Source organism: Phyllobates terribilis, unplaced genomic scaffold (assembly GCF_046119375.1).
Source record: "Phyllobates terribilis strain yellow unplaced genomic scaffold, ASM4611937v1 Scaffold_377__1_contigs__length_1856515, whole genome shotgun sequence".
Lineage (NCBI taxonomy): Eukaryota > Metazoa > Chordata > Amphibia > Anura > Dendrobatidae > Phyllobates > Phyllobates terribilis.
In genome coordinates, this window is record NW_027363137.1 from 458,336 (window position 1) to 482,625 (window position 24,290).

Here is a 24,290-nt window from a genome sequence, read left to right on the forward strand (position 1 = left end):
CAGGAACCGGCTCATCTTGAGGAGGGAGAGGATGTCCATCCAGGACTGCCGCAGGCTGATCCACAGCCTGCTCAGAGACTATTCCATCATGGACGGTCCGGAGGACGAGGACGAGGACTAAACCCCTCCTCCCCCTCTCCCCTTATGTGTCTTGTCTTTCAATAAAGCTTCGGGCCTGTGATTTTCCCCTCCCCATCCCCTTTTTCCCAATCCCCATCCCTTATCACGGTTCGTCGTACTGTATTGATTGACATGCTTTTTCTTTCAGATTGAGTGTTTTGTGTAGCATAGGGGTGTGATGTGTCTAGTTAGTGCGTCGTATCCTCATGCTATGTAAATATGATGTAGAATTCTGTGTGTACTGGGCTGCGGCACTGTACACTGTCTGTTAACTTATTTTTTGTGCTAATAAAAGATATATTCAATCAAAAAATCTGTTCTTATCAGTTTAATATCTGATACGTCCCCTATCTGGGGACCATATATTAAATGGATTTTTAGAACAGGGAGATGGAAAAAGAGCTTGCTCTGTCCACTCCACGCATTGACCTGGTATTGCAGTATCTCCAGGACCGGTGCACCCCTTCTTTAATGCAGTTTCTAAAATCAGAAAGAATTGAATTCAATGTTTTTTGTTCATTTTGCTTGTTTGTCGGATTTTGGGATGGACTCTTTGGCTTTGCTTTTCTTCTCCTCATTGGATTTTTCATGTTCAAAGTTGCAGAAGCCAGATTACAAGCTCATTTTGGTTCAACTTCAGCAACTGTGCATTGCATTGCCATGTAATGTGATGCAATGCTATCTTTCTAGCTCTCCCTTTTTACTTCCTTTTGGATAAACAGACATATTAGGCAAGCATTTTGGAGCTTTCACCTAAATAACTACAGGTGGTGAGATAAGCTGCACAATATAATTGACCTTTCAGTATATTGTTGCACACACACCATCTATTTAGCAAATGCCCTTGTTATCAACAGCAGCCTTTTAAACTCACCTGAGCTAACAGGTATGTGCGCTGGTTACTCTGCTGCGCTTAAAATTTCTTTTTTGGTTTGCTACAATGCCTTTTCTGAAACGTTGTCTCCTTCTGCTGGAACACTGACTTCTTTCATTTAATGCCTGCAGACTATAAAAGAGAACCCAACCCAAAAAGTTTGGTTGATTAGTCTGTGGCATTCTGTTAAACTGTTGCTTATGGCGGTCTCTGTGAGCTTCTCAGCGACATTCAGCCAGCCAGGTATCCTGCCTGCAGTAGATGGAATGTGGCAATGGAACGCTGGCTGCGCGTGTCATAATAGGCTCTGAGCCTTTATATACCTGTGCACAGCAGCAGCCACCTTCAGTCTGCTGCTGGACAGCCAGCAGCAGCAGCAGCAGGAGAGGTATGTAATCAGGAGCCCTCCTGCTAAGGGTAGACAGCTGCTCGTTCCACCCCACCCCCCGCCTTAATTGGTTCTCCTCCCTTCCAACGGTGTTGAGGCGGGTGGGAACAGCAGGGGGTGAAGGTGCTGTGTTTAAAGAGGTGGAGTTATGCAGATCTAAAACGCGTGGATTGCAGCAGCAGCAAGCCGAAAAGTGCAGGCATGTAAGGGATCTAGAGGTTGACAACATGTCTTCTTAACGGGAGTCCAGGAGCTCATCTCCACAAATGGACTTTTCAGGATCCTTGGGTGGCTCCGTAGTTTGAAACCAATTCTGGTTATCGCTTCTCGGCCTTTTGGCTAAGATCAAGTGTAGTATCTGTTCTTATCAGTTTAATATCTGATACGTCCCCTATCTGGGGACCATATATTAAATGGATTTTTAGAACAGGGAGATGGAAAAAGAGCTTGCTCTGTCCACTCCACGCATTGACCTGGTATTGCAGTATCTCCAGGACCGGTGCACCCCTTCTTTAATGCAGTTTCTAAAATCAGAAAGAATTGAATTCAATGTTTTTTGTTCATTTTGCTTGTTTGTCGGATTTTGGGATGGACTCTTTGGCTTTGCTTTTCTTCTCCTCATTGGATTTTTCATGTTCAAAGTTGCAGAAGCCAGATTACAAGCTCATTTTGGTTCAACTTCAGCAACTGTGCATTGCATTGCCATGTAATGTGATGCAATGCTATCTTTCTAGCTCTCCCTTTTTACTTCCTTTTGGATAAACAGACATATTAGGCAAGCATTTTGGAGCTTTCACCTAAATAACTACAGGTGGTGAGATAAGCTGCACAATATAATTGACCTTTCAGTATATTGTTGCACACACACCATCTATTTAGCAAATGCCCTTGTTATCAACAGCAGCCTTTTAAACTCACCTGAGCTAACAGGTATGTGCGCTGGTTACTCTGCTGCGCTTAAAATTTCTTTTTTGGTTTGCTACAATGCCTTTTCTGAAACGTTGTCTCCTTCTGCTGGAACACTGACTTCTTTCATTTAATGCCTGCAGACTATAAAAGAGAACCCAACCCAAAAAGTTTGGTTGATTAGTCTGTGGCATTCTGTTAAACTGTTGCTTATGGCGGTCTCTGTGAGCTTCTCAGCGACATTCAGCCAGCCAGGTATCCTGCCTGCAGTAGATGGAATGTGGCAATGGAACGCTGGCTGCGCGTGTCATAATAGGCTCTGAGCCTTTATATACCTGTGCACAGCAGCAGCCACCTTCAGTCTGCTGCTGGACAGCCAGCAGCAGCAGCAGCAGGAGAGGTATGTAATCAGGAGCCCTCCTGCTAAGGGTAGACAGCTGCTCGTTCCACCCCACCCCCCGCCTTAATTGGTTCTCCTCCCTTCCAACGGTGTTGAGGCGGGTGGGAACAGCAGGGGGTGAAGGTGCTGTGTTTAAAGAGGTGGAGTTATGCAGATCTAAAACGCGTGGATTGCAGCAGCAGCAAGCCGAAAAGTGCAGGCATGTAAGGGATCTAGAGGTTGACAACATGTCTTCTTAACGGGAGTCCAGGAGCTCATCTCCACAAATGGACTTTTCAGGATCCTTGGGTGGCTCCGTAGTTTGAAACCAATTCTGGTTATCGCTTCTCGGCCTTTTGGCTAAGATCAAGTGTAGTATCTGTTCTTTTAAAAACACAAGAGCTACGATCTACACTTGACGAGAGCGATCGAACTCGGAAGGAGAAGAGCTTCGGAGCCCAGCTGACATCGGAGAACGAAGGCGGATATCGGTGGGAGGAAGAAGCTCTAAAGAATCCAGAAGAAGACGAAGACTCGGAGAAGAATCGGGCTGTCCTGTGGAATCTTCGAGGAAGAAAATCATCGAGACAAAGACCTTTCGGGGAATTTGTCCAGAACACGACGGGAGAAGAATCTGCATAGCTCCACCCATTCCGGGAAGAGTTCCAGATCCAGCTCCAAGAAGTAACTGCAGGAGGAAAGCCATGGCAAGCGCTGCGAGGAAGGCCGAAAAGAAGAGCCTGGAGCTGGGGACAGCCAGGAGGGCCCAGCCAGGAGCCGATTCTGACCCCAAGGACTCTGCCTCCACGACTGGCCAGCAGAAGGGACCCCAGAAGCCCCGCCACGAAGCTCCAGCCCTGGAGCCATGGATGCGGCAGACGGTGGCCCTGAAGCTGAAGGAAGTGGATGGGAGGGTGCCGGACATGTCCTCGGACGTGTTCTGCCAGAAGATGATGCTGGATCGAGGCTTCTCCAGGTCGGATACCCTCAGCATCCAGACCTTCTTGACGGGGATCTTCTTCGTCACCTTCGCCACTGTGAACACCTGCAGGAGGTTCTGGGAAATGGTAAGCGCAAAAGGACCGGATAATTCTTTCTCTGCCTTTACAGGTAGCTGCCCTATCCAGAGGGATGAAAGGAGGATCACGGTCTCCATGCGCAACCCGCACACCCCAGGCCAAGACATCTGTACCTTCCTGAGACGCTTCTGTTTGGTTGTGAAGGAACCCTCTCACATCCTGAATGGACTCGGCTTCTGGACAGGTAAGTGGTCGGTGACCGTTAGACTTCACAGGGACCTGGCGTACTCAGACGGACTTCGGCACCTGCCCCCGACATTCTCCCTGGGCAACTCCTACGGCCTCATCTATTACCCGGACATGCCGCGGAACTGCAGGAGATGCGGCAAGAACGGCCACGAGATGAAGGACTGCAAGGAGGATGCCTGCAGGATTTGTCGAGTGACGGGACACAGCTCGAAGGACTGCCCGAAGAAGACGTCCTGCAACCTGTGTGGGCTGGCGGCTCATCTGTACAAGGATTGCCCCAGGCGTGAGAGATCCTGGGCATCGGTGGTTGCAACGACCCCAGCTACGGAGGACAAGGCCCCGACGACCAGGCCTGTGAAGGTCAAGGACGCGACGACCAAGGCCCCAGCGGCCAAGGCCGAGACGACCAAGGCCAAAGCGGTCAAGGAGTCGGTGGCCAAAGCCCCAGCGACGGTCCCAGCAGCTCCGAAGCAGAAGAAAAAGTCAAAGGAGGGTAAGAGTTCTGTCACCCCTCTCTCGATCCCTCCCCCTGCCACCCCCGTCCAATCCCCCCCCACCCCGGCCACCCCTGCTGAGGATTCCACTTCCTCTTCCTCCTTCCCCTACTCCTCAGCAGGTGTCCTTTCCCCTGCCCCGGCAGCCACTCTCCCTCCCCAGACCATGGTAGCGGTGGAATTAACCTTTCCTCCACCCGCCGCTATCTATTCCGAGGAGGATTTTCCCCTTCTTGTCTCCCCAGTTCCAACCCGGGGAAAGAGGAAGGTGGAGGACAGCCCTGCTACTGAATCCTCCAAAAAGAAGATTCTGGATTTCGTAGGCGAAAAGGAGGATACCCTCCCTGAGCCAGAAGAGATGGAGCACATGGTTGAGACCCTGGTGGCCGAGCCAGAAGAGGAGGAACTGGTGGTCGCCGAGATCGAGGCCGCGCTGCTTGACCAGATGGAGGAAGAGGGCCTGCTGGTGATCCCGTCACCAGCAGTCAACACCGACGAGGGACCACCCGACCGGAGTGGTAACTAAGGTGTATTGCCTGCGCTAACTTTTTCTTTTTTCCCTACATGATGGCTAATATTAACTTATTTTCCATTAATGTCAGGAGCATCAAGGACAAGTTCAGACGTCAGACTATTTATGCCTTCCTTACTTCCCAGTTGTGTGATGTTTATATGTTGCAGGAATGTTCCCTTCCCTCCTCTAGGTCCTTCAAACATCTGGCCAGGGAGTGGTCCCACGGTCCATCCTACTGGTCCGGTGGGGGTGACTGCAAGTCTGCGGGGGTCACAATTCTGATCAGGGGGGGCGCATTCACGCTTGAGTCCGTCCAGGAGCTCATCTGCGGCAGGGCTCTTGTTGTAGATGGCAACTGGGCGGGAGAACCTGTCAGGTTCATCAACGTGTATGCGTCCCCACTGAAGAATGAGCGTTTGGAGCTTTTCCAGACCCTGCGGCTTCAGCTTGCCACCACCAGGACCTTAGTGATGGCCGGGGATTTCAACTGCCCCATCGAGGAGGACGGTCGTAGTTCTGGCACATCTGCCAAGTTGGACATCACGTCCAAGCTGCTCATTGAGATGGTAACCGAGGCCTCTCTTCAGGACGTGGTGGGCTCCATGGGGAGAGGCTCCACGAACTATTCGTGGAGCCGACCCGATGGCTCACTCCGCTCCAGGATTGACTTTGTGTTCACCTCTCGGGCAGTCAGGCAGAGTAGGCACTCGATGGTCTCCTGCTTCTTCTCCGACCACAGAGCCATTCACTTACAAGGTGTCCTCGGCGACGGTTTTCCGTCCGGCCCCGGCTCCTGGAAGCTGAATTGTGCTCTGCTGGCTCAGGATGAAGTCGTGGAGGAGCTGAGAGCAGCCTACGCAATGTGGCAGTCCTACAAGGGTAGCTTCCAAACAGTCTCTGATTGGTGGGAATATGTTAAACTTGAGTTTCGCTGTTTCTTTCAGGCCAAGGGTCGACAACAGGCGTGTGAGAAGAGGAGGGACTTCAGAGGGCTGCAGCGCGAGCTGCGGTCGCTGCAGGACCTTCTTCACTGCGGCTGGGACGTGAGGGAGGAGCTGGAGGAGACCAAGAAGAGCCTGAAAAGGCACTTTGAGGAGGAGTCCAAGCGAATCATCTTCCGTTCCAAAGTGGAGAATCTGGAGAAGGGTGAGAAATGTAACTCATTCTTTTTCAGGAAACTTCATGCCGGTCACACGCCCCTGAACGAGCTGCGAGACGAGAGCGGAAACATGCGACGTGGGAAGGAGGACGTGATGAGGGTCGTCAGCGACTTCTACAGCGAACTCTACTCCCACAAGACTACCGACCCCGACGCTGCTGATAAGTTCCTGTCAGGTATCACTAACCATCTTGATCCTGCAGGCACGGCAGCCTTGGACAAACCTCTGATGGTGGGCGAATTGCTCTCTGCCGCTAAATCCTTTAGGACCGGCAGGACCCCGGGCAGTGATGGTCTTCCAGCGGAGCTCTATGTAGCGCTGGGAGACCTCATCTGTCCGGACCTGTTGGACCTGTACGAGGAGATGGTGGTGGAGGGTAGAATGCCTCCATCTTTGAGGGAAGGAATGGTCACGATCCTGTACAAGCGGAAGGGAGAGAGGTGCGACCTGAGGAATTGGCGTCCCATCACTCTGCTCAACGTGGACTACAAGATCCTGGCCAAGACGATGGCGACACGACTTAAGACGGTCATCGGACGGATCATCCACCCGGACCAGACCTGCGGCATCCCTGGACGTCGCATCGCAGACAGCCTCGCTCTCGTGCGGGACACGGTCGAGTACATCAAGGTCCGCCGCGCACACGCGGCCCTGGTCTCCTTGGATCAGGAGAAGGCCTTCGACCGGGTTTCCCACGAGTTCATGGGCCGAGCTCTGCACCGGTTAGGTTTGGGTAACATGTTTTGTTCGTATGTCCGTCTGATGTATTTTGATATCCACAGCTCGGTGTTGGTGAACGGCTGGAAGACTGACCCCTTCCCTGTCCTCTCTGGGGTCAGACAAGGCTGCCCTCTATCACCTCTTCTTTTTGTTTGTGTTATAGAACTCTTCGCAGAGGCTATCCGGCAGAATGGAGAGATCAGAGGGATCACCGCACCGGGTCCGGGACGACACGAGGTCAAGTGCTCGCTCTACATGGACGACGTCACCGTCTTCTGCGCTGATCGTGGTTCAGTCGACGCCCTCGTCCAGACGTGTGAGAGGTTCGGCCGGGCTTCAGGGGCCAAAGTCAACTGCAGGAAGTCGGAAGCCATGCTCTTCGGGGATTGGCAGCCGGCCTCCTCCGCCCCCTTCCCCTTCAACATTCAACCGGATTTCCTCAAGGTGCTGGGAGTCTGGTTCGGGAAGGAAGGAGCGGCCCTCAAGTCCTGGCAAGAACGCTTGGCCAAGGTGAAGCAACGGATCGGACTCTGGAGCCTCAGACACCTCACTTGTGAGGGTAAGGCACTCATCCTGCGTAATGAGGTCCTGCCCGTCTTGCAGTACACGGCGCAGGCCTGGCCCCCACACGTCACTGTGTGCAGGGCCATTACCAGGACAGTGTTTCACTTTGTCTGGGGATCCAAGATGGACAGAGTCAGGCGGGCCGTCATGTACAAGGAGCCTCGCAAGGGTGGGAAGGGCGTTCCAGATATCCCCACCCTCCTGCGATCCTCTTTTGTGTGTGATTGTGTCCGCCGGACTTTGCAAGTCAAGAATGGCTCCGCGGGCAGGTCCATGTCTCGCTTCTTCCTGCTTCCTCTTTGGAGGCGACTCGGCTGGGACAAGTGGGACAGCTCCTTCCCCTACAACTGGACGACGCCATGGTTCTACGGAGACGTCGTTCGATTTGTGGGGGAGCATCAACTGGAGGGACTCAAGCCCGACTTGTGGAAGCCCAAAACTATCCACAAGCTAATCAGAGCCAAGGATGACGTGGAGAACATCACAGGACTTCACCAGGACACGCTGGAGACTGTGTGGACAAATGTGTCGTCTGACAGGCTGACCAACGGGCACAAGGACTTGTCGTGGATGACGATTCAGGGCGGACTGCCCGTCCGGTCATTCATGCATGCCCGGAACCTGTGCAAGACCCGGTACTGCCCAAGGTGCCCCTTCGTGGAGGAAACATCTTTGCACACTTTTTGGGACTGCGGATTTGCACAGCGCCTATTGACTGCACTTGAGGACGACCTGAGGAACTCTGTCCCCAGGGCGAGCCTATCGCACCATTCTGTGCTTTACGGACTCTTCCCTGGGGTTCATACCGTCGGAGCCATCCAGGAGGCTTGGCGCCTTATGAACTGCTTCAAGGATGCCGTTTGGGTCGCCAGGAACCGGCTCATCTTGAGGAGGGAGAGGATGTCCATCCAGGACTGCCGCAGGCTGATCCACAGCCTGCTCAGAGACTATTCCATCATGGACGGTCCGGAGGACGAGGACGAGGACTAAACCCCTCCTCCCCCTCTCCCCTTATGTGTCTTGTCTTTCAATAAAGCTTCGGGCCTGTGATTTTCCCCTCCCCATCCCCTTTTTCCCAATCCCCATCCCTTATCACGGTTCGTCGTACTGTATTGATTGACATGCTTTTTCTTTCAGATTGAGTGTTTTGTGTAGCATAGGGGTGTGATGTGTCTAGTTAGTGCGTCGTATCCTCATGCTATGTAAATATGATGTAGAATTCTGTGTGTACTGGGCTGCGGCACTGTACACTGTCTGTTAACTTATTTTTTGTGCTAATAAAAGATATATTCAATCAAAAAATCTGTTCTTATCAGTTTAATATCTGATACGTCCCCTATCTGGGGACCATATATTAAATGGATTTTTAGAACAGGGAGATGGAAAAAGAGCTTGCTCTGTCCACTCCACGCATTGACCTGGTATTGCAGTATCTCCAGGACCGGTGCACCCCTTCTTTAATGCAGTTTCTAAAATCAGAAAGAATTGAATTCAATGTTTTTTGTTCATTTTGCTTGTTTGTCGGATTTTGGGATGGACTCTTTGGCTTTGCTTTTCTTCTCCTCATTGGATTTTTCATGTTCAAAGTTGCAGAAGCCAGATTACAAGCTCATTTTGGTTCAACTTCAGCAACTGTGCATTGCATTGCCATGTAATGTGATGCAATGCTATCTTTCTAGCTCTCCCTTTTTACTTCCTTTTGGATAAACAGACATATTAGGCAAGCATTTTGGAGCTTTCACCTAAATAACTACAGGTGGTGAGATAAGCTGCACAATATAATTGACCTTTCAGTATATTGTTGCACACACACCATCTATTTAGCAAATGCCCTTGTTATCAACAGCAGCCTTTTAAACTCACCTGAGCTAACAGGTATGTGCGCTGGTTACTCTGCTGCGCTTAAAATTTCTTTTTTGGTTTGCTACAATGCCTTTTCTGAAACGTTGTCTCCTTCTGCTGGAACACTGACTTCTTTCATTTAATGCCTGCAGACTATAAAAGAGAACCCAACCCAAAAAGTTTGGTTGATTAGTCTGTGGCATTCTGTTAAACTGTTGCTTATGGCGGTCTCTGTGAGCTTCTCAGCGACATTCAGCCAGCCAGGTATCCTGCCTGCAGTAGATGGAATGTGGCAATGGAACGCTGGCTGCGCGTGTCATAATAGGCTCTGAGCCTTTATATACCTGTGCACAGCAGCAGCCACCTTCAGTCTGCTGCTGGACAGCCAGCAGCAGCAGCAGCAGGAGAGGTATGTAATCAGGAGCCCTCCTGCTAAGGGTAGACAGCTGCTCGTTCCACCCCACCCCCCGCCTTAATTGGTTCTCCTCCCTTCCAACGGTGTTGAGGCGGGTGGGAACAGCAGGGGGTGAAGGTGCTGTGTTTAAAGAGGTGGAGTTATGCAGATCTAAAACGCGTGGATTGCAGCAGCAGCAAGCCGAAAAGTGCAGGCATGTAAGGGATCTAGAGGTTGACAACATGTCTTCTTAACGGGAGTCCAGGAGCTCATCTCCACAAATGGACTTTTCAGGATCCTTGGGTGGCTCCGTAGTTTGAAACCAATTCTGGTTATCGCTTCTCGGCCTTTTGGCTAAGATCAAGTGTAGTATCTGTTCTTATCAGTTTAATATCTGATACGTCCCCTATCTGGGGACCATATATTAAATGGATTTTTAGAACAGGGAGATGGAAAAAGAGCTTGCTCTGTCCACTCCACGCATTGACCTGGTATTGCAGTATCTCCAGGACCGGTGCACCCCTTCTTTAATGCAGTTTCTAAAATCAGAAAGAATTGAATTCAATGTTTTTTGTTCATTTTGCTTGTTTGTTAGATTTTGGGATGGACTCTTTGGCTTTGCTTTTCTTCTCCTCATTGGATTTTTCATGTTCAAAGTTGCAGAAGCCAGATTACAAGCTCATTTTGGTTCAACTTCAGCAACTGTGCATTGCATTGCCATGTAATGTGATGCAATGCTATCTTTCTAGCTCTCCCTTTTTACTTCCTTTTGGATAAACAGACATATTAGGCAAGCATTTTGGAGCTTTCACCTAAATAACTACAGGTGGTGAGATAAGCTGCACAATATAATTGACCTTTCAGTATATTGTTGCACACACACCATCTATTTAGCAAATGCCCTTGTTATCAACAGCAGCCTTTTAAACTCACTTGAGCTAACAGGTATGTGCGCTGGTTACTCTGCTGCGCTTAAAATTTCTTTTTTGGTTTGCTACAATGCCTTTTCTGAAACGTTGTCTCCTTCTGCTGGAACACTGACTTCTTTCATTTAATGCCTGCAGACTATAAAAGAGAACCCAACCCAAAAAGTTTGGTTGATTAGTCTGTGGCATTCTGTTAAACTGTTGCTTATGGCGGTCTCTGTGAGCTTCTCAGCGACATTCAGCCAGCCAAGTATCCTGCCTGCAGTAGATGGAATGTGGCAATGGAACGCTGGCTGCGCGTGTCATAATAGGCTCTGAGCCTTTATATACCTGTGCACAGCAGCAGCCACCTTCAGTCTGCTGCTGGACAGCCAGCAGCAGCAGCAGCAGGAGAGGTATGTAATCAGGAGCCCTCCTGCTAAGGGTAGACAGCTGCTTGTTCCACCCCACCCCCCGCCTTAATTGGTTCTCCTCCCTTCCAACGGTGTTGAGGCGGGTGGGAACAGCAGGGGGTGAAGGTGCTGTGTTTAAAGAGGTGGAGTTATGCAGATCTAAAACGCGTGGATTGCAGCAGCAGCAAGCCGAAAAGTGCAGGCATGTAAGGGATCTAGAGGTTGACAACATGTCTTCTTAACGGGAGTCCAGGAGCTCATCTCCACAAATGGACTTTTCAGGATCCTTGGGTGGCTCCGTAGTTTGAAACCAATTCTGGTTATCGCTTCTCGGCCTTTTGGCTAAGATCAAGTGCTTTATTGCAGGAGATTGTGGTTGAAGGGCACTCGGGTACCCCTCTCCTTGGCCTGGCAGGATCGTCCACTTTGGTGGACTTAACCTGCTTGCTGCTATTAGGGAGAGGGCTTAGTCCCAGGGTAACGAGTTGCGATCCCCCAGCTTCCAGGTGTTATTCGCTGCAAGAACACTGTGAGCGCAGATTGCAAGCGGCTGCAATTTGCAACCTTGTTGCGTTTTTCCATGGAGGTTGACCCTAACCTCGTGCCTCTTTATGCGAGGCTAAAAAACTCTATCCGAGTTCACTTCACGGCGGGTGGCTCGGATATGAGGAAATTAGGGTATGTAGTCCAGGACGTGCTCAGGAACCTTCTTGGCGTACAAAGGAATGAAATTCTCTCCATCCAGGATTATCCCAGAAGAGGTGACTATGACATCACATTCACCGGAGAAGGTATTTTTAGAGATGTACTAGAAAAGTTAAAAAAAGTTGAAAATAGTCCTGTTTTGAAAGGGATACAAATTGTTGAGCACGTCCTGGATGAGGTAAGACTGGTTATTGTAAAAATATTTTCGCCCTTTGTTTCTGCTCCAGAAGTAATGTCATTTCTAGCAATTTATTTTAAAAGTGTTAAATGTATTGGGAAGATATTAAACGAATATAACATATGGACATCTAAGTGGAAATTCCTTGTGAAGTGTACAAGAGATCCAAATACACCAGGTGGTATACGGCTCCCCCCTGCCCGTTTCAAAATTGGGCAAACAAATGGGGATTTCTTCTTTTCTGGGATGCCAGTATATTGCAGAAATTGTGGGCGCTATGGTCATTCAAAAGAAAACTGTCATGTATCATGTAGAAATTGTGCTAGTGAAGAACATGAGACAAAAGAATGCCCTAAGGAAAAGAAATGCAGTTTTTGCCAGACTCCAGGTCACTTTTATTTTTCTTGCCCTCACAGATTTCGGGAAGATGAGCAAAAGGGGAAGTCCAAGACGTCCGACCAAGGACCAAAAGATCAGACCACCCCTCAGGAGGAGGAACAACAACCTGGAGCCTCTGGAGACAATAAGGGCGTACCAAATAGTGAAGTGTCTCCAGAGTCTATGACAGGTAAAATACCAAATCCCAAAACCTGGCTGCAGGACCTGCGGGAGTCCAAAAGGAGGGCTGAGAAGGAGCAGAAGGGCACTACTGGTAAGGTCAAAAGGGACAGGCAAAAGGCCGACACAGAAGCCCATGCCCAGTCTGGGTCTCCTAGTGCTGAGGGCGCTGAGTGGATAAAGGTGGGTCCTAAGAAAAAGAAAAAGGGTGGTTCGGAGGAGGCAGCAGGAGGTGAACAGATGGACACTTCTCCAGAAGGGGACGTGGACGCTGGACCCTCAGGGGTTTCGGTCTCCGCTGCTACAGGTGGGGACCGGGATCTTGCTGCCTCTGAAGAGTCAGAGGCTCTGCCTTGTGCGCAACCTCCTCCTATAGGACGACCTTCTACAGGTCAAACAGGGGCGGCGGAACCCCTCGGGGACCCACCTGATGAGGAACTGCATGGCCAGCCAATGGAGACCCAGCGGGTTCTGCCAGCCAGCCCTCCGAGCTATGCCAGTGTAGCGTCGGGTTTATATAAATGTGGTAATCTTTCCTCCTCCACGGAGACTCTCGTGACGATACTATCAGATGAGGAGGGAGGCGCAAGCCCAGTGGTCTGATCAGGTTCATCGGACAGGTAAATGCGTTGCTCTTAGTTACCTAAGTAAAATTTCTACATTTTCTAATGATGGCTGAACTGAAAGGTATTTCCCTCAACGTGAGAGGCATAAAATCTAACACGAGAAGAACTGCTCTTTTTAATTTTTTTACGTGTTTTACTGCATCTGTATTTTTTCTGCAAGAATGTAATATCCCACATGAAATGTCATATCAAAAATATAAAGATGAGTGGAAGTGTGGGCCATCTGTCTGGTCCGGATCGAATGCTGCAGGATCAGCGGGTGTAGCCATACTTTTTAAAGGGAACGTTTTAATTGATTTTATTCAGGAAATTTTACCAGGTCGTATTTTATTAGTAAAAGCTTTTATTGATGGTATTAGATGGCAGTTTTTAAATTTTTATGGATCCCCAGAAAAAAATGAAAGAGCCGAAATGCTTGATCTTTTACCATTATTTATTAATAACTCTGAACCTTTTATCTTAGCAGGGGATTTTAATTGTGTTTTAAAAGGTGAAAACCGGCGCTCCAGCTCTGTAAGCAGGAACTACGATAAAACCTCAGGTATGCTACATGATATAGTCAAAGATGCTAAATTGATAGACATATATAAAGAGTGTCATAGTGACAGCCCAGAGGACGCCGGTTTCACTTGGAGCAATGCTAATTGTAGCTCTAGGATTGATTTTATTTTTGGTTCAGATAAAACAATACCTGCCAAATGTGAAGTTTTAACTAATATATTTTCAGACCATAAACTTTTATCCTTTACCATAAAAGTAAATGACAACAAAAAATGTGGTAAGAAAAGCTGGAAAATGAACGTATCCCTTTTAACCGACCCGCAGATTTTATCAGATTTTATTGAGTTTTATAGGAAATGTAGAAAAGGGAAAAAAACAAATGAGACTATGAGTGTATGGTGGGATAGAATGAAAGTAAAAATAAAAGACTTTTTTATTAAAAAGAGTATATGTAGAGCCAAAGAAAAATATGAAGAATATAGAATTTTAAATACCCGCCTACAAACATTATTTAAGCTCAGAGACAATGGGATAGATGTACAAGTTGATATTTCAAACTTAAAAGAAGAGATTTCAAAATGGCTAGAACAAAAAGGAAAAGAGATAATTTTTCGTTCTAGAGTACAACATATAGAAGAAAATGAAAAGTGTTCCAGATATTTTTTTAGGAAAAATAAAAAAGAAAAAGTGATAATTGACCATATAGATGGTGAGAATAATATAAAAAATATGCTGGGTAAAGTTGAGGGTTTTTTTTCTAATCTTTTTAATGGAAAAAATATAGATAATAAATTAATGGATGATTCGCTGCAAGGACTAACAGCTGTTTTAGATCCCGCATCCCAAGAGTTTTTATCCCAAGTTTTAACGGAACAAGAAGTGTTAAAAACTATTAAAAGTTTTAAAACTGGAAAGGTCCCTGGTCCTGATGGCATCCCAATAGAATTTTATGTATGTTTTTATGATATTTTAAAAGATGATTTGTTTTATTTGTTTACTGAGGTTTTTAATAATAAGGTTTTATTAAATTCCTGGAAGAAAGGTGAAGTCTCCCTCCTATACAAAAAAGGCGATAAATCAAAATTAGAAAACTGGAGACCAATAACACTTTTAAATTGTGACTATAAAATAATGGCTAAAATTTGTGCAAATCGTCTAAAAGAAGTCATCAGCAAAGTTATTCATTCTAATCAAGTGTGTGGGGTGCCGGGGCGCAGTATATGGGACAATCTGAATTTAGTGAAAGACTGTATTGAGGATGTGAAAGACAGAAAGGGGAAAATGGCGATTTTATCTATTGATTTTGAAAAAGCATTTGACCGTGTCTCACACTTTTATCTTTTTAAAGTTTTAGAGAAAATGGGCATACCAGAAGGGTTTTTACTATCGCTTAAAGCATTTTACAAGGATTGTACAAGTAAGATTTTAGTGAATGGTTTTAAGACACAAGAGGTATTTTTACGGTCAGGGGTGAAACAGGGATGCCCTCTGTCCCCCCTACTGTTTATCTGTGCACTGGAACCAATGTTATGTGCAATACGCCAAAATAAACAGATATGCGGTGTCCCTCTGCCTGGAAGCGGTGGTTTGGAGGCCAAGGTTGTAGGTTACATGGATGACGTGGCGGTCTTGTGTACAGATGCACCATCACTTACGGCCACTCTCCATCAAGTGCAATCCTTTTGTCTAGCTTCTGGTTTTAAAATCAATTTTAATAAGTGTAACATTTTAAGTGTTGGGGGGATGATTTTACGTGATGTACCAATTAATGTCTCCGAATCCATTTCCATTTTAGGTATATCATTCACTGAAAATAATGATGGTTATAATAGTTGGGAAACAGTTACACAGAAAGTAAATACGAAAATATGTATGTGGAACATGAGGAGACTTACAATGGAGGGTAAAGTATTGGTTTTAAAGATGGTGATTTTACCTCTTTTATTGTATCTTAGCATGGTTTTCCCCCCGCCTGTTAATGTTTTAAAAAAGATAACCAAAACCTGTTTTACCTTCTTTTGGAACTCAAAAATGGAAAAGCTGAAAAGAGAAATCGTGATGAAATCAAAAGTAAAAGGTGGTAAAGATTTTCCAGATTTTAATAGGTTTCTTTTAATCCATCTGTTCGTTTACTGTTTTAATGCCCTTTTTAAGAATCACTATTGGTCCTTTTTTATGCGTTTTAATACAGGATTTTTTATGAGAAAGTTTGGATGGTATGAAGTTAATATATCTGTGCCCCATGCTTTTAATTTGTCGACGCATTATGAGATTTTAAGGAAAATAGTGTCCGATTTTAATTTAGGGACTAAGAAAATAGAGGAATTAAGAAATAGTAAGAAACTAATTAAAGAAATACATAAAAGTGAGGAAATATGTAATGTTGACAGATATGATGATGACAAATCTATGTCTATCTGGAAAATGATTAACGTTTTTTATCTTTTTAATGAACAGAGAGATCTGGCTTGGAGTTGCATGCACCGCTGTCTTCCTTGCCGGGCATTCCAATACAGAAGAGGATTTGTGAGGTCTGCCATCTGCCCAAAAGCCGGATGCCAAGACGAGGAAACGGTGGAACATCTATTATGGACATGTAATTTTGCAAAGGATTTCTGGAGAAGACTGCTCCCCCTACTGGAAAAGGTGGCAGACCTCAAGGACTTTACATATAAAACTGTGCTATACGGACTTATGGAATGCCCCACAATGGACCAGTACACAATGGCTTGGAAGACAGTGAACTGCGCCAAGTCATCTCTCTGGAAAGCACGCAACATTGCTATTTTTAAACAAGATGTTTTATCAGTGAATGATGTTTTAAGTTTATGTTTATGTGAAATGTATACTTATTATTTAATTGACAAAAAGAAGAATGTACATATTTCCAAAAAATGGCTTGTTGACCAATGGAACCTAATTATTTAAAATCTTTGTATTTTTTTGTTTTGTAAATTTCATTTGTCTTTTAACGTTTGGTATTTGTCTAATTATGCTTGTAATTTGTTAAAGTTTTAATAAACGGTTTTATCCCTCTGCAGGGGATAGCCAAATTAAAAAAAAATCTGTTCTTATCAGTTTAATATCTGATACGTCCCCTATCTGGGGACCATATATTAAATGGATTTTTAGAACAGGGAGATGGAAAAAGAGCTTGCTCTGTCCACTCCACGCATTGACCTGGTATTGCAGTATCTCCAGGACCGGTGCACCCCTTCTTTAATGCAGTTTCTAAAATCAGAAAGAATTGAATTCAATGTTTTTTGTTCATTTTGCTTGTTTGTCGGATTTTGGGATGGACTCTTTGGCTTTGCTTTTCTTCTCCTCATTGGATTTTTCATGTTCAAAGTTGCAGAAGCCAGATTACAAGCTCATTTTGGTTCAACTTCAGCAACTGTGCATTGCATTGCCATGTAATGTGATGCAATGCTATCTTTCTAGCTCTCCCTTTTTACTTCCTTTTGGATAAACAGACATATTAGGCAAGCATTTTGGAGCTTTCACCTAAATAACTACAGGTGGTGAGATAAGCTGCACAATATAATTGACCTTTCAGTATATTGTTGCACACACACCATCTATTTAGCAAATGCCCTTGTTATCAACAGCAGCCTTTTAAACTCACCTGAGCTAACAGGTATGTGCGCTGGTTACTCTGCTGCGCTTAAAATTTCTTTTTTGGTTTGCTACAATGCCTTTTCTGAAACGTTGTCTCCCTCTGCTGGAACACTGACTTCTTTCATTTAATGCCTGCAGACTATAAAAGAGAACCCAACCCAAAAAGTCTGGTTGATTAGTCTGTGGCATTCTGTTAAACTGTTGCTTATGGCGGTCTCTGTGAGCTTCTCAGCGACATTCAGCCAGCCAGGTATCCTGCCTGCAGTAGATGGAATGTGGCAATGGAACGCTGGCTACGCGTGTCATAATAGGCTCTGAGCCTTTATATACCTGTGCACAGCAGCAGCCACCTTCAGTCTGCTGCTGGACAGCCAGCAGCAGCAGCAGCAGGAGAGGTATGTAATCAGGAGCCCTCCTGCTAAGGGCAGACAGCTGCTCGTTCCACCCCACCCCCCGCCTTAATTGGTTCTCCTCCCTTCCAACGGTGTTGAGGCAGGTGGGAACAGCAGGGGGTGAAGGTGCTGTGTTTAAAGAGGTGGAGTTATGCAGATCTAAAACGCGTGGATTGCAGCAGCAGCAAGCCGAAAAGTGCAGGCATGTAAGGGATCTAGAGGTTGACAACATGTCTTCTTAACGGGAGTCCAGGAGCTCATCTCCACAAATGGACTTTTCAGGATCCTTGGGTGGCTCCGTAGTTTGAAACCAATTCTGGTTATCGCTTCTCGGCCTTTTGGCTAAGATCAAGTGTAGTATCTGTTCTTATCAGTTTAATATCTGATACGTCCCCTATCTGGGGACCATATATTAAATGGATTTTTAGAACAGGGAGATGGAAAAAGAGCTTGCTCTGTCCACTCCACGCATTGACCTGGTATTGCAGTATCTCCAGGACCGGTGCACCCCTTCTTTAATGCAGTTTCTAAAATCAGAAAGAATTGAATTCAATGTTTTTTGTTCATTTTGCTTGTTTGTCGGATTTTGGGATGGACTCTTTAGCTTTGCTTTTCTTCTCCTCATTGGATTTTTCATGTTCAAAGTTGCAGAAGCCAGATTACAAGCTCATTTTGGTTCAACTTCAGCAACTGTGCATTGCATTGCCATGTAATGTGATGCAATGCTATCTTTCTAGCTCTCCCTTTTTACTTCCTTTTGGATAAACAGACATATTAGGCAAGCATTTTGGAGCTTTCACCTAAATAACTACAGGTGGTGAGATAAGCTGCACAATATAATTGACCTTTCAGTATATTGTTGCACACACACCATCTATTTAGCAAATGCCCTTGTTATCAACAGCAGCCTTTTAAACTCACCTGAGCTAACAGGTATGTGCGCTGGTTACTCTGCTGCGCTTAAAATTTCTTTTTTGGTTTGCTACAATGCCTTTTCTGAAACGTTGTCTCCCTCTGCTGGAACACTGACTTCTTTCATTTAATGCCTGCAGACTATAAAAGAGAACCCAACCCAAAAAGTTTGGTTGATTAGTCTGTGGCATTCTGTTAAACTGTTGCTTATGGCGGTCTCTGTGAGCTTCTCAGCGACATTCAGCCAGCCAGGTATCCTGCCTGCAGTAGATGGAATGTGGCAATGGAACGCTGGCTGCGCGTGTCATAATAGGCTCTGAGCCTTTATATACCTGTGCACAGCAGCAGCCACCTTCAGTCTGCTGCTGGACAGCCAGCAGCAGCAGCAGCAGGAGAGGTATGTAATCAGGAGCCCTCCTGCTAAGGGTAGACAGCTGCTCGTTCCACCCCACCCCCCGCCTTAATTGGTTCTCCTCCCTTCCAACGGTGTTGAGGCGGGTGGGAACAGCACGGGGTGAAGGTGCTGTGTTTAAAGAGGTGGAGTTATGCAGATCTAAAACGCGTGGATTGCAGCAGCAGCAAGCCGAAAAGTGCAGGCATGTAAGGGATCTAGAGGTTGACAACATGTCTTCTTAACGGGAGTCCAGGAGCTCATCTCCACAAATGGACTTTTCAGGATCCTTGGGTGGCTCCGTAGTTTGAAACCAATTCTGGTTATCGCTTCTCGGCCTTTTGGCTAAGATCAAGTGTAGTATCTGTTCTTATCAGTTTAATATCTGATACGTCCCCTATCTGGGGACCATATATTAAATGGATTTTTAGAACAGGGAGATGGAAAAAGAGCTTGCTCTGTCCACTCCACGCATTGACCTGGTATTGCAGTATCTCCAGGACCGGTGCACCCCTTCTTTAATGCAGTTTCTAAAATCAGAAAGAATTGAATTCAATGTTTTTTGTTCATTTTGCTTGTTTGTCGGATTTTGGGATGGACTCTTTGGCTTTGCTTTTCTTCTCCTCATTGGATTTTTCATGTTCAAAGTTGCAGAAGCCAGATTACAAGCTCATTTTGGTTCAACTTCAGCAACTGTGCATTGCATTGCCATGTAATGTGATGCAATGCTATCTTTCTAGCTCACCCTTTTTACTTCCTTTTGGATAAACAGACATATTAGGCAAGCATTTTGGAGCTTTCACCTAAATAACTACAGGTGGTGAGATAAGCTGCACAATATAATTGACCTTTCAGTATATTGTTGCACACACACCATCTATTTAGCAAATGCCCTTGTTATCAACAGCAGCCTTTTAAACTCACCTGAGCTAACAGGTATGTGCGCTGGTTACTCTGCTGCGCTTAAAATTTCTTTTTTGGTTTGCTACAATGCCTTTTCTGAAACGTTGTCTCCCTCTGCTGGAACACTGACTTCTTTCATTTAATGCCTGCAGACTATAAAAGAGAACCCAACCCAAAAAGTTTGGTTGATTAGTCTGTGGCATTCTGTTAAACTGTTGCTTATGGCGGTCTCTGTGAGCTTCTCAGCGACATTCAGCCAGCCAGGTATCCTGCCTGCAGTAGATGGAATGTGGCAATGGAACGCTGGCTGCGCGTGTCATAATAGGCTCTGAGCCTTTATATACCTGTGCACAGCAGCAGCCACCTTCAGTCTGCTGCTGGACAGCCAGCAGCAGCAGCAGCAGGAGAGGTATGTAATCAGGAGCCCTCCTGCTAAGGGTAGACAGCTGCTCGTTCCACCCCACCCCCCGCCTTAATTGGTTCTCCTCCCTTCCAACGGTGTTGAGGCGGATGGGAACAGCAGGGGGTGAAGGTGCTGTGTTTAAAGAGGTGGAGTTATGCAGATCTAAAACGCGTGGATTGCAGCAGCAGCAAGCCGAAAAGTGCAGGCATGTAAGGGATCTAGAGGTTGACAACATGTCTTCTTAACGGGAGTCCAGGAGCTCATCTCCACAAATGGACTTTTCAGGATCCTTGGGTGGCTCCGTAGTTTGAAACCAATTCTGGTTATCGCTTCTCGGCCTTTTGGCTACGATCAAGTGCTTTATTGCAGGAGATTGTGGTTGAAGGGCACTCGGGTACCCCTCTCCTTGGCCTGGCAGGATCGTCCACTTTGGTGGACTTAACCTGCTTGCTGCTATTAGGGAGAGGGCTTAGTCCCAGGGTAACGAGTTGCGATCCCCCAGCTTCCAGGTGTTTTTCGCTGCAAGAACACTGGGAGCGCAGATTGCAAGCGGCTGCAATTTGCAACCTTGTTGCCTTTTTCCATGGAGGTTGACCCTAACCTCGTGCCTCTTTATGCGAGGCTAAAAAACTCTATCCGAGTTCACTTCACGGCGGGTGGCTCGGATATGAGGAAATTAGGGTATGTAGTCCAGGACGTGCTCAGGAACCTTCTTGGCGTACAAAGGAATGAAATTCTCTCCATCCAGGATTATCCCAGAAGAGGTGACTATGACATCACATTCACCGGAGAAGGTATTTTTAGAGATGTACTAGAAAAGTTAAAAAAAGTTGAAAATAGTCCTGTTTTGAAAGGGATACAAATTGTTGAGCACGTCCTGGATGAAGTAAGACTGGTTATTGTAAAAATATTTTCGCCCTTTGTTTCTGCTCCAGAAGTAATGTCATTTCTAGCAATTTATTTTAAAAGTGTTAAATGTATTGGGAAGATATTAAACGAATATAACATATGGACATCTAAGTGGAAATTCCTTGTGAAGTGTACAAGAGATCCAAATACACCAGGTGGTATACGGCTCCCCCCTGCCCGTTTCAAAATTGGGCAAACAAATGGGGATTTCTTCTTTTCTGGGATGCCAGTATATTGCAGAAATTGTGGGCGCTATGGTCATTCAAAAGAAAACTGTCATGTATTATGTAGAAATTGTGCTAGTGAAGAACATGAGACAAAAGAATGCCCTAAGGAAAAGAAATGCAGTTTTTGCCAGACTCCAGGTCACTTTTATTTTTCTTGCCCTCACAGATTTCGGGAAGATGAGCAAAAGGGGAAGTCCAAGACGTCCGACCAAGGACCAAAAGATCAGACCACCCCTCAGGAGGAGGAACAACAACCTGGAGCCTCTGGAGACAATAAGGGCGTACCAAATAGTGAAGTGTCTCCAGAGTCTATGACAGGTAAAATACCAAATCCCAAAACCTGGCTGCAGGACCTGCGGGAGTCCAAAAGGAGGGCTGAGAAGGAGCAGAAGGGCACTACTGGTAAGGTCAAAAGGGACCGGCAAAAGGCCGACACAGAAGCCCATGCCCAGTCTGGGTCTCCTAGTGCTGAGGGCGCTGAGTGGATAAAGGTGGGTCCTAAGAAAAAGAAAAAGGGTGGTTCGGAGGAGGCAGCAGGAGGTGAACAGATGGACACTTCTCCAGAAGGGGACGTGGACGCTGGACCCTCAGGGGTTTCGGTCTCCGCTGCTACAGGTGGGGACCGGGATCTTGCTGCCTCTGAAGAGTCAGAGGCTCTGCCTTGTGCGCAACCTCCTCCTTTAGGACGACCTTCTACAGGTCAAACAGGGGCGTCGGAACCCCTCGGGGACCCACCTGATGAGGAACTGCATGGCCAGCCAATGGAGACCCAGCGGGTTCTGCCAGCCAGCCCTCCGAGCTATGCCAGTGTAGCGTCGGGTTTATATAAATGTGGTAATCTTTCCTCCTCCACGGAGACTCTCGTGACGATACTATCAGATGAGGAGGGAGGCGCAAGCCCAGTGGTCTGATCAGGTTCATCGGACAGGTAAATCCGTTGCTCTTAGTTACCTAAGTAAAATTTCTACATTTTCTAATGATGGCTGAACTCAAAGGTATTTCCCTCAACGTGAGAGGCATAAAATCTAACACGAGAAGAACTGCTCTTTTTAATTTTTTTACGTGTTTTACTGCATCTGTATTTTTTCTGCAAGAATGTAATATCCCACATGAAATGTCATATCAAAAATATAAAGATGAGTGGAAGTGTGGGCCATCTGTCTGGTCCGGATCGAATGCTGCAGGATCAGCGGGTGTAGCCATACTTTTTAAAGGGAACGTTTTAATTGATTTTATTCAGGAAATTTTACCAGGTCGTATTTTATTAGTGAAAGCTTTTATTGATGGTATTAGATGGCAGTTTTAAAATTTTTATGGATCCCCAGAGAAAAATGAAAGAGCCGAAATGCTTGATCTTTTACCATTATTTATTAATAACTCTGAACCTTTTATCTTAGCAGGGGATTTTAATTGTGTTTTAAAAGGTGAAAACCGGCGCTCCAGCTCTGTAAGCAGGAACTACGATAAAACCTCAGGTATGCTACATGATATAGTCAAAGATGCTAAATTGATAGACATATATAAAGAGTGTCATAGTGACAGCACAGAGGACGCCGGTTTCACTTGGAGCAATGCTAATTGTAGCTCTAGGATTGATTTTATTTTTGGTTCAGATAAAACAATACCTGCCAAATGTGAAGTTTTAACTAATATATTTTCAGACCATAAACTTTTATCCTTTACCATAAAAGTAAATGACAACAAAAAATGTGGTAAGAAAAGCTGGAAAATGAACGTATCCCTTTTAACCGACCCGCAGATTTTATCAGATTTTATTGAGTTTTATAGGAAATGTAGAAAAGGGAAAAAAACAAATGAGACTATGAGTGTATGGTGGGATAGAATGAAAGTAAAAATAAAAGACTTTTTTATTAAAAAGAGTATATGTAGAGCCAAAGAAAAATATGAAGAATATAGAATTTTAAATACCCGCCTACAAACATTATTTAAGCTCAGAGACAATGGGATAGATATACAAGTTGATATTTCAAACTTAAAAGAAGAGATTTCAAAATGGCTAGAACAAAAAGGAAAAGAGATAATTTTTCGTTCTAGAGTACAACATATAGAAGAAAATGAAAAGTGTTCCAGATATTTTTTTAGGAAAAATAAAAAAGAAAAAGTGATAATTGACCATATAGATGGTGAGAATAATATAAAAAATATGCTGGGTAAAGTTGAGGTTTTTTTTTCTAATCTTTTTAATGGAAAAAATATAGATAATAAATTAATGGATGATTCGCTGCAAGGACTAACAGCTGTTTTAGATCCCGCATCCCAAGAGTTTTTATCCCAAGTTTTAACGGAACAAGAAGTGTTAAAAACTATTAAAAGTTTTAAAACTGGAAAGGTCCCTGGTCCTGATGGCATCCCAATAGAATTTTATGTATGTTTTTATGATATTTTAAAAGATGATTTGTTTTATTTGTTTACTGAGGTTTTTAATAATAAGGTTTTATTAAATTCCTGGAAGAAAGGTGAAGTCTCCCTCCTATACAAAAAAGGCGATAAATCAAAATTAGAAAACTGGAGACCAATAACACTTTTAAATTGTGACTATAAAATAATGGCTAAAATTTGTGCAAATCGTCTAAAAGAAGTCATCAGCAAAGTTATTCATTCTAATCAAGTGTGTGGGGTGCCGGGGCGCAGTATATGGGACAATCTGAATTTAGTGAAAGACTGTATTGAGGATGTGAAAGACAGAAAGGGGAAAATGGCGATTTTATCTATTGATTTTGAAAAAGCATTTGACCGTGTCTCACACTTTTATCTTTTTAAAGTTTTAGAGAAAATGGGCATACCAGAAGGGTTTTTACTATCGCTTAAAGCATTTTACAAGGATTGTACAAGTAAGATTTTAGTGAATGGTTTTAAGACACAAGAGGTATTTTTACGGTCAGGGGTGAAACAGGGATGCCCTCTGTCCCCCCTACTGTTTATCTGTGCACTGGAACCAATGTTATGTGCAATACGCCAAAATAAACAGATATGCGGTGTCCCTCTGCCTGGAAGCGGTGGTTTGG

The 24,290-nt window shown here is 45.4% G+C and overlaps 7 non-coding genes and 1 pseudogene across 7 annotated transcripts; all 8 read left to right on the plus strand.

The window, feature by feature from the left end:
* The first annotated feature begins 393 nt into the window (after positions 1 to 393).
* Positions 394 to 586, plus strand: LOC141223745 (U2 spliceosomal RNA). The gene has a single exon (XR_012291304.1). It is a non-coding gene; the product is annotated as a U2 spliceosomal RNA (small nuclear RNA).
* Positions 587 to 1,701: 1,115 nt separating this feature from the next.
* LOC141223592 (U2 spliceosomal RNA) lies at positions 1,702 to 1,892 on the plus strand. The gene has a single exon (XR_012291160.1). It is a non-coding gene; the product is annotated as a U2 spliceosomal RNA (small nuclear RNA).
* Positions 1,893 to 3,007: 1,115 nt separating this feature from the next.
* LOC141223789 (U2 spliceosomal RNA) lies at positions 3,008 to 3,085 on the plus strand (annotated as a pseudogene).
* Positions 3,086 to 8,649: 5,564 nt separating this feature from the next.
* LOC141223746 (U2 spliceosomal RNA) lies at positions 8,650 to 8,842 on the plus strand. The gene has a single exon (XR_012291305.1). It is a non-coding gene; the product is annotated as a U2 spliceosomal RNA (small nuclear RNA).
* A 1,115-nt stretch (positions 8,843 to 9,957) lies between these two features.
* On the plus strand, positions 9,958 to 10,148 carry LOC141223593 (U2 spliceosomal RNA). The gene has a single exon (XR_012291161.1). It is a non-coding gene; the product is annotated as a U2 spliceosomal RNA (small nuclear RNA).
* A 6,390-nt stretch (positions 10,149 to 16,538) lies between these two features.
* LOC141223758 (U2 spliceosomal RNA) lies at positions 16,539 to 16,726 on the plus strand. The gene has a single exon (XR_012291316.1). It is a non-coding gene; the product is annotated as a U2 spliceosomal RNA (small nuclear RNA).
* A 1,115-nt stretch (positions 16,727 to 17,841) lies between these two features.
* Positions 17,842 to 18,032, plus strand: LOC141223594 (U2 spliceosomal RNA). Its single transcript, XR_012291162.1, has one exon. It is a non-coding gene; the product is annotated as a U2 spliceosomal RNA (small nuclear RNA).
* A 1,115-nt stretch (positions 18,033 to 19,147) lies between these two features.
* LOC141223595 (U2 spliceosomal RNA) lies at positions 19,148 to 19,338 on the plus strand. Its single transcript, XR_012291163.1, has one exon. It is a non-coding gene; the product is annotated as a U2 spliceosomal RNA (small nuclear RNA).
* The last annotated feature ends 4,952 nt before the right edge of the window (positions 19,339 to 24,290 follow it).